Genomic DNA, 22,427 nt, shown 5'->3' on the forward strand with positions numbered 1-22,427 from the left:
TTGTCACATGTACATCAAAAGATGTAGTGAAATGTGTCATTTGTGCTAAAAACCAACACATGCAAAGTTAGGCTAGGGGCAGGTGGCATACATCGCCATGCATTCCGGCACCAACACAGCATGTCCACAGTTCTCAGCAGAACAACAGAGAACACAACAAAACAGAACATACCAAGCAACAAAGCGGCAACAAGCCCCACCCCTCCCTCCCACAATCCCCTAACCCCTGGGGAAGATGAATAATGAGTGGTGATTCCCCACTATAATGCTGGGGGTATCTCACCAAAACTGGCTGTCATTGTTGGATTCATATGAAATTCGCTAAAGAGGAAAAGTGACAAGTTTGGCTCCTCACAGCAAACTTTAGCACAACTTACTTCAAGTGACTGATAGCTCGTGATTCCATTCGGAACTGCAGTCTCCCCAGTACACTTCACTCATCGGTGATATCTGAGTGACACCAATGCCGCACTCTCTCGTCTGCTGCTCTCGGTGAGTGGAACTGACATCTTAAAGTCAAACTTGAAATCAAAGTCAAGTTTATTTTATCGGCATAAATGCATGTATCCCCAGGTGCAGTGAAAAGCGTACTTGTAACAGAGTATCAGGCACATATTCCCAAGAAAAATGTAGATTATGCATAAATAATACAAAATCTTTACTACAACAAAACCAATTCGAGCGTCAAGTTATCAAGGTGGTCACAGAGCTGTTGAACTGTAGTGATTAGTGTTTTGCTGCTTGGTTCAAGAATTGAATGCTAGAAGGGAAGTACCTGTTATTGAACTTGGTATTGTGGGTCTTCAAGTTTCTTTGCCTCCTGGTAATTAGGGTACTAATCAATGTGATTTGCACCTATCTCTTGCTTGGAAAGTCAAACTTTCTTACAGAATGGGAATTTACTAGGTTATGCTTTTATTTGTGCTGCACTTGCAGGCTTGTCAGATACAGCCATCTTTCTGACTATTTGAATATGGTTGCTGCATGATTTAGCAAAAACTTTATATTAAGATACTGTATGAGCTTAAATATTTAGAAAGAGGAATGCATCTGTGTTCTCAGAACATGACAGTTGGAGAGGGAGTATATTTTCTTTATGTGATAAGAACAGTCTACACAAATCAATAAATTTAACATATTTGCAACACCTACAAAGTGCTGGAGGAACTCTGCAGGCCAGGCAGCATCTATGGAATAAAGAACAGTTGATGGTTCTGACTCAGGCCAAGGCATTTCGGCAGGATATTGTCTTGCTTGTGATTGGATTACTTTACTGCAAAGTCTCCTCCGGGGATGCCCATCATGAAGAAGTTTAAACTTCCCTTCAATGGGGGTTCAGTGAAACCCTCTCTCACTGCTCCCCCGCTGTGATCTCCGCTGTCCTCCAACTTTTGCTCGGATTTCCAGCATCTGAAGATTTTCCCTTGTTTGGAATTTAATACATTTATTTGGCATGATGGCAAACATCTAAACTGAAATTTGAGAGTTTTATTCTTCCAGCATTCTTGTGTGAATTGTGCATTGGGGCTGGAGGCAAGTGGTGGTTCATTGTTAGGTCTGATCTCACAGTTGAGGAAGGAAAACTGACATTTCTGTTTGGAATAAATACTTCAGTAGCTACATCCTAAAATACATCTATAGACTGGAAAGAGCTTAACAAGTTTTAAGGATAATTGGCACATTTAGGATCTGTATGAATTTATGTTATTTCCTGAAATAAAATCCCGATGAGGTAGATTGTTTCCTCAGAAGAAAGTCAAAATCTTCTGTATTTTTTTCCGAATAAGGTAAACATTCCAATGGAAAAAAAGCACTTTACTATTTTATGCACAGCTTAGCCCTAATTACCGCTGTAAATAAGCATTAGTTTTCCAATTCTTTCAAAATTCCAAATGCCTACTCTATGTGAGGTTCTAATGTTTGTATATAGTATGTCCAAACAAGAATTGTATATACGTAAACATTCTTGTATAGTTTAGGTTTCCCTTTTACTTCTTAAGGGTGCAGGTGTACCTGACTGCATTTTGGTTTTAGAATGTTATTGAAAACACTTTCAGCCAGTGGAAGCTGTCAATGCCAACTCTGGATAAATTTCTATTTTCACTATTGCCGAACTAAATCTGAAGGAGTAGGACCAATTACTAATGCAAGAACATGAAAACACCACAAAGAACACATCAATGAGAAAAATTCAACTCCCCCAAAGTCTGGGTTTTTAGAACATAATTAATATCAAAGAAGTAATAAGACATGCCTGCAGCACAGAGCTGAAGGGAGTAGATTGATATCTTTTAATAGCAATAATGGGAGTAAGAATGAAATTTGCTGAAAGGGCAGTTCATGCAGGTCAAGATATTCATTTTGAATAAGGTGACCCTGCCTGTTCAGTAAGAAGGTGGGAGGCTGAACCTCTGGTGAACGTGTTTTCTTGTATTTACCTCACCCATTAATGCTCCTTATACTAAAAAAAGTTATTTTGTACTACATTTAATATTACTAGCTACCTTCAGGCAGTCTACTTAAATTATCTCAGCTTTCACTCCATCCAAATTCCTTTCTATCACAATTTTTTAGGTTATAATATATTGCATTTTCCTGTGAAGAAGCAGGACACAACATAGTCATAGCAATTAGAAATTTGATGCCATTAAATGTGAATCTGGTTAAAAATTGGGAAATATATCAGTAAATTCGTTTATTATTGTCATATACAGCAAGGAACATTGAAAACCTTTGAGTGACATGTCATCCATAGGACCATAGAACCATAGAAACTACAACACAGAAACAGGCCCTTTGGCCCTTCTTGGCTGTGCCGAACCATTTTCTGCCTAGTCCCACTGACCTGCACACGGACCACTTCCCTCCATACACCTCCCATCCGTGTATCTGTCCAATTTATTCTTAAATGTTAAAAAAGAACCCGCATTTACCACCTCGTCTGGCAGCTCATTCCATACTCCCACCACTCTCTGTGTGAAGAAGTCCCCCCTAATGTTCCCTTTAAACTTTTCTCCCCTCACCCTTAACCCATGTCCTCTGGTTTTTTTCTCCCCTTGCCTCAGTGGAAAAAGCCTGCTTGCATTCACTCTATCTATACCCATCATAATTTTATATACCTCTATCAAATCTCCCCTCATTCTTCTACGCTCCAGGGAATAAAGTCCTAACCTATTCAACCTTTCTCTGTAACTGAGTTTCTCAAGTCCTGGCAACATCCTTGTAAACCTTCTCTGCACACTTTCAACCTTATTTATATCCTTCCTGTAATTTGGTGACCAAAACTGAACACAATACTCCAGATTCGGCCTCACCAATGCCTTATACAACCTCATCATATCATTCCAGCTCTTATACTCAATACTTTGATTAATAAAGGCCAATGTACCAAAAGCTCTCTTTACGACCCTATCTACCTGTGACGCCACTTTTAGGGAATTTTGTATCTGTATTCCCAGATCCCTCTGTTCCATTGCACTCCTCAGTGCCTTACCATTAACCCTGTATGTTCTACGTTGGTTTGTCCTTCCGACGTGCAATACCTCACACTTGTCAGTATTAAACTCCATCTGCCATTTTTCAGCCCATTCTTCCAGCTGGTCCAAGTCCCTCTGCAGGCTCTGAAAACCTTCCTCACTGTCTACTACACCTCCAATCTTTGTATCATCAGCAAACTTGCTGATCCAATGTACCACATTATCATCCAGATCATTGATATAGATGACAAATAACAATGGACCCAGCACTGATCCCTGTGGCACACCACTAGTCACAGGACTACAGACTATTTCATTGCAATGGTACCTTGAGGTGGCATGAGGAAAAACAAGCTGGAACACGGAAAAGCATGTAACAGTTACAGAGAAAGGCATGCAATTAGGTGGAAGACCAGAATGTCAATAGTTTTATTTTTCGGCCTGCCTCATTTGAAGGGGCCAGCTGTAATTTTTTTTCTGTTCTGCAGCTCCTGTTCATCCGTCACCTGTTGAACCATATTGGCCCCAGTTAAGATAGGTTTTGATTTTAAAATTCTAGTTCTTTTCCAAATTCCTCATCAGCTGTGCCCACTGTAATCTCACAGCCCTATAAGTCTCAGAGACTCTGAATCAAGATGTTTTTTTGAAATGTCCTTTCCCCAACCCCTGTAGATGCTGCTTGACTCCTGAATTCTTTCGGCAGCTTGATCTTGGCTCTCTGAAATTCAACACTGGTGACAGGAGGCAGAGAGTAAAATTTGACTGGGAATGTGTAATAACTGGTGTAATATGGTGTAATATCCAATGGCCTTCTCTACTGCCGTGGTGAGGCCACACTCAGGCTGGAGGAGCAACACCTTATATTCTGTCTGGGTAGCCTCCAGGTGAAGCACTTGTTCTGCTTGCAAAGATATGTAAATGCCATGAGAGAGATCAGTGGGGAGGGACGAATGGACAAGGGAGTCATGTAGGGAGTGATCCCAGCGGAAAGCAGAAAGTGGGGATGGGGAGGGAAAGATGTGCTTGATGGTGGGATCCTGTTGGAGGTGGCAAAAGTTATGGAGAATTATATGCTAGAAGCAAAGGCTGGTGAGGTGGGAGGTGTTGGAAATGGACCAGGTAAATTTGAGGTCAGAGTGGAAATTGGAGACAAAGTTGATGAAGTTGACGAGCTCAGCATGGGTGCAGGAAACAGCACCAATGCAGTCATCAATGTAGCATAGGAAACATTGGGGAGTGATACTAGTGTAGGCTTGGAACATAGACTGTTCCACGTAGCTGACAAAAAGGCAGGCATAACAAAGACCCATGTGAGTGCCTGTGGCTACACCTTTTGTTTGAGGAAAGTGGGAGGAGCTGAAGGAGAAATTATTGAGGGTGCCTACCTCCCTGTAGATGCTAACTCTCACTTCCTCCGTTTCCTATTTGAGTTGAAGGTCATCGAGCTGCAGCTCCAATTCCTTAAGGCATTCTCTGAGGAACTGCAGCTTGGAGTGCCTGGTGCAGATGTGATAGTCTGGGGGTCTCACAGAATTCTCACATCTCACTCAAAGTTCACAACATGGCCCTTGGAGCCACTGTCTCTGCTCTAACAGCTGAAGAATGAAGAAGAAACTTACCAGATACTAACCTTGCCCAAGTCTGTTCTCACCAAGCCATATCTTCCCAGTCTAACACTGGTCCACTCACACAATGTCCGCTCCACTTGACCTTGTTTTATTTTTATTTGCCGTTGCTAATGAATCACGATTTGTTTGGACCACTGCAGAATGCCAAATCCCATGATCGCTCCTTTTTAAATCTTTCTCCTGGACCTGTGAGTCACCTCCTCTCTCTCCTATGCTTTGATTGGGCTGCCAGAAAAGTTCCAAAAGTCCAAAAATTCTCTCTCCTTGATACGTAACTTTCCTCCTAACTCTCATTCCCATTTTGATTGGGCTGCCGAAAGTATGTTGTTTAGAAAGTCAAATTTTGGTCGGACAAATAGATGTAGAGAGTCCTATGGGTGTGAGACTATTTCTCCCTGAAAGTAACAACACAGCTGGATAGAGCAGTGAAGAAGACAATTTTCCTGTAAAATTTACGGTAAACAATCATTGTAAACAATAAAGAGGTGAACAAAGGCACGGCCGACTCAAGAGTCGATGCGCGTGGGTGCGAGGGGAAGTCGAGATTTGTTTGAGGCAAAGTCAGGGTAAGGGAACAGAGGGCAGGCAGATTCAAAGCCTATCCATCTAAATGGAGAACAAGGATTGATTGACCTAAGCCCCTGGGTGATTTGGAAAGGTCCGGGAAAGGCAGAAGCATCAGCAGGGCCCAGACCAAGAATATAACGAAGCAACAGGTTTCCATGTCTGAGGGCTTTGTGACATTTACTCTGTTGTGCAATGAATTGAGGCTAAGGTTGTGGGCTGCTTTGGCTGCTCTGGGCTTTGTGTCTAAGGACTCACTTTCGTTCTCAATGCTGTTTGCTTGCTTTTATTGTTGGCACAATTTTTTTTCTCTCTGCACATTGGGTGTTTTATGGCTTTTTTTGGCTTCTTTTGGGTTTCTTTGTTTAGTAGCTGCCAGTAAGAAGCCGAATCTCAAGGCTATATAATATATGCATACTTTGATAATGAATGTACATTGAACTTTGTACTTTATTGTGTACAGCTCTGGTTGCCACATGATAGGAAGGATGTGGAAGCTTTAGAGACTGAAAATATTCACCAGGATATTGTCTGGAATGAAGGTCAGTTGTTATCAGCAGAGATTGGATAAACTGGGTTTATTCTCATTAGAATATAGTGACCTTAAAGAGATTTATAAGATTATGGGGGACATTGATGGGGTAGATAGAGTCACTTTGGCAGAGCATGAGTGTCCAGATCCAGAGACCATAAGTTTAATGTGAGATAGACAATGCTAAAGGAGATATGAAGGGGTAAGAGTTTCACAGAGAGGATGTTGGCTGTGTGGAATGAGCTAGTAGAGGACATAGCAGGGGTAGATGCAATAACAATGTTTCAAAAGAATTTGAACAGTTATCTGGATATGATAGGAGTGGAGGGATATGAGCTTAATGCAGAAGTATTGGACTAGAGTAGATAGGCTTCAACGTCATCACAAACAAGGTGCAATACATTTCTACAATTCAATGCTTAGGGTCAGAGCATTTAGAAATGTACAATGTTATAGCAGGCTCTTTGGCACACTTCAGATTGATGGTCAGTAGCCTTCTTTGTCTGAGCAATTCAAGTATTCACTTAGGGACGTAAATGCTGTCAGTGACCCAGCTTCAACCAATTATTCTGAATGGCATTCCAGGTACTTAGCAGTCTCAGAGTGAAGGAGCCACTGTAATTCTCTTGCCTCATATTCAAAAACTCTGTGGTGTTGGTTTATCTCCTGCTGCTTGGGGGAAGTATTTCCTGCAGTCTATTCTACCAATATTTCTCATTATTTAAAATACCTCAATCATATCCCATATTAATCTCCTCCACTCCTGGGAGAATAGACTTTACTTCTGTTGTGGCTCCTCATTTCTGACCTGCTGAATTCCACTCATCATTCTGGTGGAACTTTTCTGGACCCTCTCACCCTTCTTACTTCATGCTGACTAGAACTGCATGCAGAGGTCTGAGTAAGGTTACATAAAACTAATGTGGAACACCATCACACACAGTATGTGACCCTCACCGTATTTAATTCTTATGTTGTCACTTGTAAGGATTAATGAACTTGAACTTCATGGCCATTCTGAACTTCAATGCTTGCCACTAATGGTATACTGTATAAGATAATAAGACATAGGAGCAGGATTGGGCCACTTGCCCTGTTGAATCTGCTCTGCTATTCCAGCAAAGCTCATTTTTTTATCCCTCTTAGCCCCACTCTCCTGTCTTCTCCGCTCCGTCCACCGCAACAGACAGGATCTCCCTGTTGCCACCCACTTCAACTCTGCTTCACATTCCCATTCGGATATGTCCATACATAGCCTCCTCTACTGTCATGATGAGGCTAAACTCAGGTTGGAGGAACAACATCCCATATACAGTCTGGGAAGTCACCAGCCCCTTGGCATGAACATAGAATTCTCCAACTTCCAGTAATTCCCTCCCCCTCCTTTCCCCTATCCCTATGTCACTCTGCCCCCTCCCCCAGCTGCCTATCACCTCCCTCATGGTTCCGCCTCCTACTACCCATTGTATTTTCCCCTATTCTTTCTTCACCTTTCCTGCCTATCACCTCCCTGCCTCCCCTCCCCCACCCCTTTATCTTTCCCCTTACTGGATTTTCACCTGGAACCTACCAGCCTTCTCCTTCCCACCTTCCCCCCACCTTCTTTATAGGGCCTCTGCCCCTTCCCCCTACAGCCCTGACGAAGGGTTCCGGCCCGAAACGTCGACAGATCTTTTCCACGGATGCTGCCCGACCTGCTGAGTTCCTCCAGCCTGTTGTGAGTGTTGCTTTGACCCACTCTTCTGTCTTCTCCATGTAACCTTTGACCTAAGGTACAACAGACCAAGAACCTATCAACCTCTGCTTTAAATAAACCCAATGACTTGGCTTCCACAGCTGTCAGTGGCAGTGAATTCCACAGATTCACCACCATCTGGCTAAAGAAATTCCTTCTGATCTCTTTTCTAAATGGATGGCCCTCTATTCTGAGGCTGTGCCCTCTGGTTGTAGACTCACCCACTATAGGAAACATCTCCACACCAACTTTATTTAGGCTTTTCAACAATTGATAGGTTTCAATGAGATCTAACCTCATTCTTTGAAACTCCAGCAAGTGCAGGACCAGAGCCATCAAATTCTTTTCATATGTTAATCTGAGAATAAGTGATTCAAATATCGAATTCTATGGAACACAACTCGTCCCCAGCAGCCAATCAGAATAGGTCCTCTTTATTCCCACTCTTTGTCTCCTGCCAGTCAGCAAATCTTCTTTCCATGTTATTACCTTTCTTGTAATACCATGGGCTCTTATCTTGTTAAGCTGCCTCATGTGCAGCACCTTGTAAAAGGCTCTCTGAAAATAGACAAACATCTCTTTTGTCTATCCTGCCAATTATTTCCTCTAAGAATTCCAACAGATGTGTCAGGCAAGATTTCCCCTTAAGGAAATGATGCTAAGTTTGGCTTACTTTATCATACACATCCAAGTATCATGAAACCTCATCCTTAATAATGGATTCCAACATCTTCTTAGCCACTGATGTCAGGCTAACTGGCCTATAATGTTCTTCCTTCTACTTCCCCCGCTTCTTGAAGGGTGAAGTGATATTTTCAATTTTCCAGTCCTCCAGAACCACTCCAGAATCTATTAATTGTTGAAAGATCATTACTAATGCCTTCACAATCTCTTCAGCTGCCTCATTCCCTTCTGCCCCCTGACACTCTCAAATTTCTGGCATACTGCTAGGGTATTTCATAGTGAAGATTGAAGCAAAATACTTCTTAATTTCATCTGCCATTTCTTTGTTCCACGCATCGTTCTGGTGAATCTCTTCAGCGTCATTTTCCAGCGGTCCCATATCCACTCCTGCCTTTCTTTTACTCTTTATATATCTGACACACTTTTGGTATCCTCTTTGATATTTTTGGCTGCCTTCCCTCATATTTCATCTTTTTGCTCCTTATTGTTTTTTTAGTTGTCTTATGTCAGTTCTTAAAAGCTTCCCAATCTTCTAATTCCCATTAATTTTTGGTATATTATATGCCTTCTCTTTTGCTTTTATGCTGTCAATTTCTGCCCTTGTCAGCCACAGTTGCCTCATTCTTCCTTTATCTTTGGGAAGTATCCAACTTGGGTCTTTCGAATTACTCCCAGAAAGTCGAGCCATTGCTGCTTTGCTGTCATCTCTGCTAGTGTCCTCTTCCAATAAACTTTAACCAGTTCCTTTCTCATGTCTCTGTAATGCCCTTTACTCCACTGAAAGACTGATACATCTGACTTCATTTTCTCTCTCTCAAACTGCAGGGTGAATTCCATCATATTATGATCACTGCCTCCTAAGGGTTCCTTTACCTTAAGATCCCTAATCAAATCTGATTCAATCTACAGCATCCAGTCCAGAATTGCCTTTCCCCTAGTAGGTTCAACCAAAAATGGCTCTAAAATACCATCTCATTGGCATTCTACAAATTCCCCTTGTTGGAATCTAGCACCAACCTGATATTCCCAAATTATCTGCATATTGAAATCCACAGCGCCTGTCATAACATTGCCTTTTTTACATGCCTTTTTGGCGTTCCATTAAAATTTATATCCCACATCTTGGCTACTATTTCGGGACTTGCATATAACTCACAATATTTAATTGAATTGACTTTATTTCTTACATCCTTCACATACATGAGGAGCAAAAATCTTTATGTTACATTTCCATCTAAATATACAATGTGAGATTTGTAGTAATTTATAATAAATAGTATGTACAGCAGGACAGTCAACATAGCATAGAAATACAATGGTATCAGCATGAATTAATCAGTCTGATGTCCTGGTGGAAGAAGCTGTCCTGGAGTCTGTTGGTCCTGGCTTTTATGCTGCGGTACCGTTTCCCAGGTGGTAGCAGCTGGAACAGTTTGTGGTTGGAGTGACTCGGGTCTGCAATGATCTTTCGGGCCCTTTTAACACATCTGTCTCTGTAAATGTCCTGAATAGTGGGAAGTTCACATCTACAGATGTGCTGGGCTGTCCGCACCACTCTCTGCAGAGTCCTGCAATTGAGGGAAGTACAGTTTCCATACCAGGCAGCGATGCAGCCAGTCAGAATGCTCTCAATTGTGCTCCTGTAGAAAGTCCTTAGGATCTGGGGACTCATGCCAGACTTCTTTAACTATCTGAGATGAAAGAGGCACTGTTGTGCTTTTTATCACCACACAGCCGGTATGTACGGACCACATGAGATCCTCGGTGATGTTTGTGCTGAGGAACTTAAAGATATTCACCCTCTCAACCTCAGATCCATTGGTGTCAATAGGGGTTAGCCTGTCTCCATTCCTCCTGTAGCTCATAACCAGCTCCTTTGTTTTTGTGACATTGAGGGAGAGGTTGTTTTCTTGACACCACTGTGTCAGGGTGACAATTTCTTCTCTGCAGTCTGCCTCTTTATTTGAGATTAGGCCAATTAGTGTAGTGTTGTCAGCAAATTTATTTAGCAGCTTGGAGCTGTGGGTGGCAATAGAGTCATGTGCATACAGAGAGTAAAGGAGGGGGCTTAGGACACAGCCCTGAGGGGAACCTGTGTTGAGAGTCAGAGGGACAGAGGCAAGGGAGCCCACTCTTACCACCTGCTATTGATCTGACAGGAGTCCAGGATCCAGCTACACAAGGCAGGGTGAAGGCCAACGTCTCTGAGTTTCTTGTCGAGCCTGGAGGGAATTATGATATTGAATGCTGAACTGTAGTCCAAGAACAGCATTCTCACATAAGCATCCTTCTTCTCCAGGTGTGTATCCACCTTCCACAAGGATTCTACATCTTCTGCTCCTCTGTCACCTCTTTCTAAGGATTCGATATCACTTTTTACCAACAGAGCCATGCCACCCCCTCTGTCCACCTGCTTAGGCGTTTGGTACAAGGCGTATCCTTGGATGTTAAGCTCCCAAGTATGACGTTTTTTCAGCCACATCTCAATGATGCCCCCAGCATCATACCTGCCAATCTCCTAACTGCGCTACAAGATCATCTACCTTATTCTGTATACTGCGTACATTCAAATATAACACCTTCAGTCCTGTATTCATCATCCTTTTTGACTTAGCCCCTACATTACACTGTAACTCATTGCACCTTCTGTAATTTTGCCCTATAACATTTATTTTTATATTCCATCCCTTTGAGCCACACAACCCCACCACCCCGATTAACCCTAGGCTAATTAGGGGACAATTTATCCACCCAATACGTCTTTGGACTGTGGAAGGAAACTGGAGCACCCCGGGCAAAACCTGTGCATTCCTCGGGGAGGATGGACAGTGACTCCTTAAAGAGTGGCACCCGAGTTAAACTCTGAACTCCAGAACGCCGTGAGACCTAACAGTGTCACACGAGCATCCTCACAGTCTCACTAAATACTGCATCAGTTGTATACCAACTACTCTATCCTCCGCCGTGACGTGACAATCCAGTTCTCATCCCCCATGCCAGCTTAATTTAAACCCTCTCCTGCCTGCAAGCACATTTGTTCCCCTCAGGTTCAGATGTAACCTGTCCTTTTTGTATATGTCATACCTTCCCAGAAGATACCCCAATAATCCAGAGATCTGGAACCTTGCCCCCTGCACCACTTCCTCAGCTACTCACTTACCCATACCATCAACCTATTCCTGCCATGATTAGCATGTGGCATTGGGAGTGATCCAGAGATTATGTATGTTATTGACGTTCCTTATCCAAAAAATATTAATTGTACTTGTAAGATACTCCCTGAAAGCTAATTTCTGTGGGTTGTGCTTGTGATCATTGTGATCTATTGGTACTGTTCTCATACAATTCCTATGGAATACTTTGCAAATCATTGCTGTGGTAAAAGTACTATTAGAATCTGTTCAGAGCTCATGGAAAAGGGAGTTAGCAAAAGCAGATCTTTCCAAAGGCTCATTATAAAATTCAACCAGAAAACCTGTTCCTAATTTCCCCTGTGATCCAAAGAGTTGGATCATCTCAAGGATGCCGCAGACTCCCAGAGAAGTAGTCTAAGTCGGAGTGTGTGCTAGTCAAAGGCAGGATGCTTTCAGTCTGAAGGTTTTGTGCATTTTTATATCTACCCCAACCAAAGCCCTGCCATGGGTATGCATGATACTGGACTGTGGGGGAATGTAATTGATATATCTTCTATCCTTGTCTGACCTATGCACGCAGTTTGTTAAGTTATATAATATGTCCTCTTCCTAGTGCCTTGTTGTGCTCTATGCTTATCCAAATAGATATCAACTTCTAAGTCTAGGTGTGAAAAGAAACATTTGAAGGAACTTTGTGGTTGAGACACCTGTGGAGGGAAATGGACAGTTGAAGCTGTAGGTCAGGAATAATCAGTTCCTGTTACAGTAAGCTTAGGCTTTCAATGTTGTTCCTATTCTTCTGCTTTGCCGATCATTAGGCTCTCCGGACATTGCAAATTTGTAATATGGACCAGCCTAAGGCACTAGGTTATTGCAATGCATTTACCTAGGTTATGATCAGCTAAATCAGAACAAACTTTCATAACTTCTGTGATATAATAAACATTTTATGGTATAACTAATCATCCAAAGGGCAATTTCACACACAAAATAGATTTGTTTACAGCATGTACTTCTGTGTGACCTTGAATTATTGAATGCCATTTTGCTACAATTATATGAAATGAAAACTGTAATTAATCTGATGGTCTGATCTGTACTGGTCTCATTGCTTCTTAGTAATCAACTGTGAATAACTTTGCAAATTAACTGATTATTTTGTATTTTCATATAAAATTTTTGGCAGCTTGTTTTCTGTTCTATGATTTATGATACTCTAAAATCATGTTTAACATATATGCATTAGACCCCCTACAACATGCTGTGAATAATGTATCTGTAATCTTGCGGTCCTACTCCAAATACACACACATTGACCCATTGTCCTCCTGTCAGCACTAACTGCCAGCTGGCATGCGATTTCTAATCACATTTCCAAAATAAGGCGAGTGTTCTAATCTCAGGAAGGGACAATGCAAATGTTGTAGTAATTATGGGTGGTTTGGTGAACTATCATATGGGTTTTGGCCCAACAGAATTTAGCATAAGTTCAGAAAGAATCACAAGGTCTTACGGAAGCAGGCGATTTGATGCATTATGTCTGTGATGAATCTTTGAAAGAATTATGCTATTTAGTCCCATGCACCAATTCCTCCCCAACTAGCCAATTTCCTGACGAGAAAGTTCTCAATATGTGTCACTGCCTTTTGAAATTTTTTCTGAGATCTGTTTTCACCCCCAATGCAGGCAGTAACTATAGAACCTAATAGCCTTTTATGTGTTATCAGGTTTCCACTGCTTAAAAAATACCTCTGATTTTAATGCATCAGATATTTCATTCTTGCCAGAATCGCGCTATTAAATGTTTACCTGTGTCCTTGTCGTTGGCTTTATATTCCTACTTTAATAGTATATCAAGAACTCAGATGCTATATTTTAACTTACAATTACAATTCCAAATATGTATTTATATTTATATGCATTTATATACCATGCATTGGTAATTAAAAATATTATTTGTCTTTTAGCACAATGGTACTGCATATTCTCTCAGTTGTTCCATCTTTAAGAGCTTTATCATTTAGGATATACATACTGTATGCAATCATTAATTACATTAAACCAACATATCACCTAGCCTTACATTCAATACATCTGTCCGTATCAATGTCACTCATCCATTTACCACATCCCTCCAATTTACTATTGCCAACAAATATCAAAATTACTCTTCATGCTTTCTCTCCAAATCTTTTATATTTGATTATAGATTTATTTAAATTTGCTATGTCACCAAACAGTCTGATTAATGTCGATAGATTTATGGTAGAAATGCATTCTGACTGGTTACATCACAGCCTGTATGGAGCCTCCAGTACATATGATCACAAGAGATATGGAGGGTTAGACATTCAGCCAGCTCCATCATAGGCCCAAAGATCTCCACCATCAAGGACGTAGGCACATCATCATAGCTCCATCATAGGTACAACGTTCCCCACCATTAACGACATCTTCAAGGAGTGGTGTTTCATGAAGGCAATATTCATCATTAAGGACCTTCCGGAACAGGCCCTCTTCTCGTCTTGCCAACAGGGAGCCTGAAAATCTATACCCAATGGTTTAGGAACAGCCTCTTCCCCTCAAAAGCACGAGGGGTGATTGATAAGTTTGTGGCCTAAGGTACAACGAGTCAGTTATAGAAAACCTAGCACATTAATTTTTCCTACATTTACACACTCAGTCCAGCGGTCGCGGAGCATACGCATCCCTTCTTTGCAGAAGTTGGTGTCTTGGACCTCCAGAAGTGGTCCACAGCACGGGTGATTGATCAGTTCATGGCCTAAGTAGAAAGAGATGAGGAGAAACTTCAGACTTTATGGATTTTCACTCAAAGAGTTGAACTTCACGTGCATGTAACGAGAGCTGTATAACTCATCTCCTCCTACCTTAGGCCATGAACTTATCAATCACCCCTGCGGTGGACCACCTGGAGGTCCAAGATGCTCTCGTTACATGCACGTGCAGTTCAGCTCTTTGAGTGATAATGCAGAACGTTTGATGTTAATAACTCATCTCCTTAGCAAATTTGCAGATGACACAAAGCTAGGTGACAGTGTGAAATGTGAGGAGGATGTTATGAGAATGCAGGGTGACTTGGACAGGTTGGGTGAGTGGGCAGATGCATGGCAGATGCAGTTTAATATGGATAAATGTGAGGTAATCCACTTTGGTAGCAAGAACAGGAAGGCAGATTACTATCTGAATGGTGTCAAGTCAAGAAAAGGGGAAGTACAACAAGATCTGGGTGTCCTTGTTCATCAGTCCCTGAAAGTAAGCATACAGGTACAGCAGGCGGTGAAGAAAGCTAATGGCATGTTGGCCTTCATAACAAGGGGAGTTGAGTATAGGAGCAAAGAGGTCCTTCTGCAGTTTCACAAGGCCCTGGTGAGACCCCACCTGGAGTACAGTGTGCAGTTTTGGTCTCCAAATTTGAGGAAGGACATGCTTGCTATGGAGGGAGTGCAGCGTAGATTCACTGGGTTAACTCCTGGGATGGCGGGAATGTCATATGTTGAAAGATTGGAGCGTCTGGGCTTGTATACACTGGAATTTAGAAGCATGAGAGGGGATCTGATTGAAACATATAAGATTATTAAGGGATTGGACACGCTAGAGGCAGGAAACATGTTCTCGATGTTGGGGGAGTCCAGGACCAGAGGCCACAGTTTAAGAGTAAGGGGTAGACAATTTAGAACGGAGTTGAGGAAAAACTTTTTCACACAGAGGGTTGTGGTTCTGTGGAATGCTCTGCCTCAGGAGGCAGTGGAGACCAATTCTCTGGATTCTTTCAAGAAAGAGTTAGATACAGCTCGTAAAGATAGCGGAGTCAAGGGATATGGGGAGAAGGCAGGAACAGGGTACTGATTGTGGATGATCAGCCATGATCACAGTGAATGGTGGTGCTGGCTTGAAGGGCCGAATGGCCTACTCCTGCACCTATTGTCTATTGTCCACCTACCTTAGGCCACAAACTTATCAATCATCCCTGCTGTGGACCACTTCTACAGAGAAGGGATCCGTATGCTCCACGACTGCTGGACTAAGTGTGTACATGTAGGAGGGGACTATGTTGAAAAATAAATGTGCTAGGTTTTCTAAAATTGACTCCTTCTACCTTAGGCCACGAACAGACCAATCACCCCTCATATTTTGCTTCTGGATTATTATTCTTGTTTGTTTAGCGTTTCTAATCCTATCCTGCCCTCAATGTTTCTATTTGCCTTTGTCTGAAAGTTTATCCTATTAAGAAATGTTAAATGGGCCTTATCATAATACTCTGCCTCCAAAAGTTATCCCTTTGTCTTCAACTTCAGTGCTGCTGTCGCTATATAGTATTTTTAATCCCAATAGCTGGAGATAACAACTATAAAATGCCTTATGATCCACCCGAAAACATAGAAGCACAACTGCCATCACATTTCCTTCATCAAGGTGCTCTTTAATTTTCTTATGAGATCCAATTAAATGTTGTTGCTTCTTTGTGCATCACCTTTGCATTAGCAACTAAAAATGGACCAAAATGGCGTTGTATAATTAGCAGCACAATATACTACAATCAACTAGACATCTTGACTGTATTCTAATCGCTGGCTTTCTGTGCTTGGAAACTTTCACATTTCTAAGCAAGTTATGATGTTCCTTGATGAAATACGAAGGCTTTTCAATCACTCCCAAATATTCAATACTCTGTTAGTTATTTAAATCTCTCAGTTAGATCAGTACTGTACAACAATTCCCTACCATCTAAGACTCCTCATCCATTCATTACTTGCATATTCTTAATTGGATCCTGAACTCTATGTGACATTGGAGTGACCAGTTCTTGCGTCAATTTTACCAACCTTTTAACTAATGAGTAGCCAATTAATTCTGCTTGATTCTACTACACAGTAGCAATCTGCAACACCTTTTTATTTTTATCATCTTTACATTTATGAATTTTTACATCATTCTGATAATTTAATCTGTTTCGTCTATTAGCTTTACACAGAACAAGTTTGTGCTACAGTATTTTAACTGGAACCGATATGAATTCATTATTGAGACAGTGGGTAGTGCTTTTTTGCAATACAGACCTGTCTTATGACTACAGATTTTCTGTCTCACTTAGTTTCAGTTAATCTTTTGCATCCTAATCTGATTAGGCTGATCAAAGGACAGGAACACAGGCACTGTAGCTAGAAAGATTAGTCAAATAATGTAAGAATTTTTAAAAAATGGCCTTTTTGTATTTGTTGCTCTGTCTAATAGTCTGTATTAGGTCTCAGTCCAGCATGGTTGGCAGAAGGAATGAACAAAGGTTTCTGAAGTAAATGGTTTATTTGCACAGAGAAGGGAGGAATGTAGTAGGCTGAAAACTTTTCCTGTGCTGTCTAGGCATGATTCAGCCTTTGCGAATTGATGTATTTTAAACAGCTTTGAAAACGTTCATTTCAGTCTAGTCTTTTGTTACAAATTTATGTATTTTGATAATGCCCACGAATACAATGTTTTGCCAGAATAAGCTGACATATAGGCTTGATAATTTTGTTTAGTCTGATTGTACACAGATAGGACTTGTATATAGACCAAAATTTGATCATACATACATCTAACTGAATGTAATCATGCATGTTTCTGTCTAGTGTTTTGTGTGGGAATTTGCTTAAAGTGTGAAATGATAAAGTAGCAAAAAGGCTAGCTGAGGCCTGGATGAATATTGAAAGACAGTGTCTGTGTTTCTCCTTAACAAGTCAATTTGAAGAAGTTTGAAAACAGAGAAATAATGGAGCTAGGAAATGAGATTGGGTGAATTTACCATCAAATGAGGTACCCAGAAAGAAAGGCTTCAATTTTATCTTGGGATGAAGCTGACAGTGGGCTAGGAGTTATTCAGCATTTCTGTTGGACCTCTTCTACATCAACAATAATTTCACATTTTATTTTTGAATTTGGTATCCAACACCTGGGAAAAGGGAGGACGAGCTCAACTTCTAAAGTCACTTATTCTTATTCTGATTGCCTCATCTCCTGATCTCTTTGTTTCCAAAAATGTATTGATCTTAGAACCATGGAACACTACAGCACAGAAAACAGGCTGTTCGGCCCTTCTAGTCTGTGCTGAAACATTATTCCGCTAGTCCCATTGACCTGCACCTAGTCCATAACCCTCCAGACCTCTCCCATCCATGTACCTATCCAATTTATTCTTAAAACCTAAGAGCGATCCCACATTTACCATGTCAGATGGCAGCTCGTTCCACCCTCCCACCACCCTCTGAGTGAAGAACTTCCCCCTAATGTTCCCCCTAAACCTTTCCCCTTTCACCCTAAAATCATGTCCTCTCGTATTTATCTCTCCTAATCTAAGTGGAAAGAGCTTATTCACATTTACTGTGTCTATACCCCTCATAATTTTGTAAACATCTATCAATTCCCCCCTCATTCTTCTACGTTCCAAGGAATAAGGTCCTAACCTGTTCAATCTTTCCCTGTAACTCAACTCTTGAAGACCCGGCAACATCCTAGTAAATCTTCTCTGCACTCTTTCAATCTTACTGATATCCTTCCTATAGTTAGGTGACCAGAACTGCACACAATACTCCAAATTTGGCCTCACCAATGTCTTATACAACCTCACCATAACATCCCAGCTCCTATACTCAATACTTTGATTTATGATTGCCAGGATGCCAAAAGCCTTCTTTACAACCCTGTCCACCTGTGACACCATTTTCAGGGAATTATATATCTGAACTCCCAGATCCCTTTGTTCCTCCACACTCCTCAGTGTCCTACCATTTACTGTGTATGTCCTACCTTGATTTATCCTTCCAAAATGCAAAACCTCACACTTGTCTGCATTGTCTTAGTTTTGAATATTCTCGACAGCTCCCTGAAATGGAGATCAGGTTTCTTGACTCATGCGGACAGGAGGAGAAACGCACACAAAATGCCGGAGGAACTCAGCAGGCCAGGTAGCATCTATGGGGAAAAAAAAGCATAGTTGGCATTTGGGGCCATGACCCTTTGGCAGGACTGGAGCAAAAAGCTGAGGAGTAGGTTTAAAAGGTTGGGCGGGGGGCTGGGGAGACAGGAGAGAGAAACACCAGGTGATAGGTGAAACCTGGGGGGGGGGGGAGGGATGAAGCAAAGAGCTGGGAAGTTGATTGTTGAAAGAGACAGAAGGCCATGGAAGAAAAAAAAGGGTGGGGGAGGAGCAACACGGGGAGATGATGGACAGGTAAACAGATAAGGTGAGAGAGGGAAAAGGGGGTGGGAACTGGTGAAAAGGGGTGGGTGGGTGGGTGGGGGCATTATCAGAAGTTAGAGAAATCGATGTTCATGCCATCAGGTTGGAGGCCACCCAAACAGAATATAAGATGTTCTTCCTGCAACCTAAGTGTGGACTGATCACGACAATGGAGGAGGCCATGGATGGACAGATCGGAATGGGAATGGGAAGCGGAATTCAAATGGGTGGCCACTGGGAGATCCTGCTTGTTCTGGCAGCTGGCGTGTAGATGCTTGGCGAAGCAGTCTCCAATATCACTTAGAGTGGAAATAGATAGTTCTGCTCAAACACAAGAGCAAATTACCTAAAATCTGAGAATTTAATGATGGTTCTGGAAGGCTGCAACATGCTCAGCCAGAAGATGAAGTTTTGTTCATCATGTTTTAATTGGATCTTGTGTGATGTGCGGTCTTGTCTGTTCAGCACCCATTGGTTGTCGTAGAGTTCCGGTTTTTAGCTGGTAGGGAAGTATGTCAGAGTACTGAGAGAAATGGTAGATGCAGAACCGCCCATCCCTTGTTCCCTACTGAACTGACTCAAGTGGTAAATCAACCACAATCGAGAGTTAGATCAGGTTTGGACACTTCTCTGCAAGAAGTCAGCTTCATGCATCATAGTGAGACCCTGTGCATCATCAGGATCTTCGTGGAGCAAGGTGGAACAGAACAGGCCCACTCACTACCAACTGACAAAAACTACCACTGCGTGCTAACTCAAATCTCTAGCCTGGGGTGATATCAGTTCCATATCTACCTTCTAACAACTGTACCTGCCTCCATGAAGCCGACTCTCACTTTTTCAAAACTTGAGAGAATCACCTCATCTGCTTAATCTTGATTTCATATGGCTTCAACCATTTTGTTCACAACTTCATTAAACCGAGAAGTTCCAAGAGAAAAACAATCACATTATACTTTTCTGATTTCTAATTAGCATCTTGAAATTGACAGCCCTCTTTTCCCTGGGGGCTTGCTCACGCATGGGCTAATTATGGCAATTGCCCGTGGAAATCAATGGCTGAAGATCTTCACTGTTTCTCCTTTATTCCTTGATCTCTAAGACAAAAAGGAGGTGTAGAAACTGAACTTCTTCATTGGATCAACAGCCGAGGAAGAGAGAATGAACAGCACCTTTTCCCAGTGGCAGTAAGAGCAATACACATTCAAAATTATATTTTCAAGAGGTACTTGCTCCATGTTGGAACACAAAGCTGTGATTTTAATCCATGAAGCCACATCAGATCCAACTCAGTGCAGTTTGATATCAAGAGAGGCTGAATCATCCCATCTTCCTGCTCCATTGGACCCTTTCCAGTTTGCTTATCACTCAAATCAGTCCACTGGTGATGCCACAGCCTCTGTACTCCACTCCATCCTGTTCCACCTGGAAAATGGTGGCCTCATATGCCAGGATGCTATTTATTGACTTTAGCTTGGTGTTTAATATGATCATCCCTCAGAAACTGATGGGTAAACTGTCTTTGTTGTGTCTCAACACCTCTCTTTCTCTAACTAGATCCTGTACTTGACAGGAAGTTCACAGTCAGACACAGTTGGCAGAAACATCTCTAGCTCCATCACACTGAGCACCAGTGCTCCCTAGGGCTGTGTGCTCAGCCCACTGTTGTTCACACTGATGATGCACGACTGTACTGCTAGATCAATTTCAAACTGAATCATCACATTTGCTGAAGACACAACAGTGGATGGCCTCATCAACAACGACGATGAGAGTGCATACTGTGAGGAGGTAGAGTGGTGCGAACTCAACAATTTGAGCTCAATGTGGGCAAGACTATAGAGATGATTGTGGACTTTAGGAAGGGGCAGGCTGACCACTCCTCACTGCACATACATGGCTTCTCTGTGGAGAGAGTAGGGAGCACCAGCTTTCTGGGAGTGCACTTAATGGATGATCTCACTAGGTTCTTCAACTGTCAGTATCTCCAGCTGAACTTTGTCTTTTTGTGTGTTTCCCACTAGTCATCAGTCTATGGTTTTGTATTGCCATGTGCTCTTGTTTGTTTTCATGCCCCATGTGTTCCTGTCCCCGCTTCTGCTCTAATCTGGTCCCTGTATTACTGAGTACTCCACCTCTCACCTGTTTCTCATCATTACCTGTATTGCTGCCACTTCTGTCTCATTGTGCTCCAGCTATCACCTGCCTCTCTGTTCATTGCTCAGTGTATTTCAGTCCTGTGTTTTCACCTGCTTGTTGCCAGATTGTGCCAGTGAGTTTTCTTGAATTCGTATCTGAACTCTATCCGTCCAAATATCGACTCTGCCTGTTTCCCGATTCTGGTTTTTGGATTTCTCTGGATATTTTGATCTCTGCCTGAACTTTGACGCCGACTGTGTTTGCACCTTGGGATTTGATACTCAATTAATATCACTGTGTGAACAGTACTGGGTCTGCGATTGGATCCCTGCTCCAACAGCCTGACATCAACACCACCTCTTTGGTTAGGAAAGCACAGCAGCATCTCTGTCTCCTGAGGTATTGAGGGGAGTGATTCCCCCCCCCCCCCATTTTAACCCATTTTTAGAGGAATACCTGACTAGTTGCAATACTATCTAGAGCAGGAATTGCAAAATATCTGACTGCAATTCCTACAAAGTATTGCAAGGGCTGCTGAAAGGATGATTGGGGTTTCCTTTCTATCCATCAGAGATACTTACCAAGAGCACTGCATACTCAGGGCCCAGTGACCCCTCCCTCCCTCTCTCCCTCCAACAATCTTTTTGACCCCCATCATTAGGCATTGGGGGGTATTGTAGCACTACAACAAGAACTGTTAGAATGGAAAGCAGCTTCTTCCCCTCGGTTGTAAGACTATGGCACTCCCTGCCACTATGCAGGTCTCGTAATACATGAAGTGTCAGCAGTGTTATACTGTTTACTTTTTAACTTGTGTTGTAAATGTACCTTGTGTTGTTAATTTAGTAGTGGTAATATTTTTTATGTGTTATATGAGTGAATTATATGTACTGGCTGTGCACATTGGTCCAGAGGAATACTGTTTCCTTTGGTGATGTACACGACATGGATGAATGACAATAAACTACATGTGAACTTGAATTTGGAAAGGACACAGATGGGGAAAAAGCCACTGTTCCCCGGGATACCATTCTGCCCTATTGAGCTCCATCTAGTCCATCTCTGAGCCCCATATTGACCTCATTGGCTCTCTCAGAAGACACAAAACTGGAGTAAAATCAAGGCACCTACAATCCCCATGATTTTAACTCCCAATTCAATTGCCACACTTTGACCTCTCTGTCACTAGGCTTCTATACTGTAACTGTGTTACAAGCTCAGTGAATGTTTCTTCAGCAACTAATGGCCAATTCTGATGAAAGGTTGCAAATTACAGTCATAGAACCCTACAGCAAAGAAAC

Source organism: Mobula birostris, chromosome 7 (assembly GCF_030028105.1).
Source record: "Mobula birostris isolate sMobBir1 chromosome 7, sMobBir1.hap1, whole genome shotgun sequence".
In the NCBI taxonomy this organism is placed as follows: Eukaryota; Metazoa; Chordata; class Chondrichthyes; order Myliobatiformes; family Myliobatidae; genus Mobula; species Mobula birostris.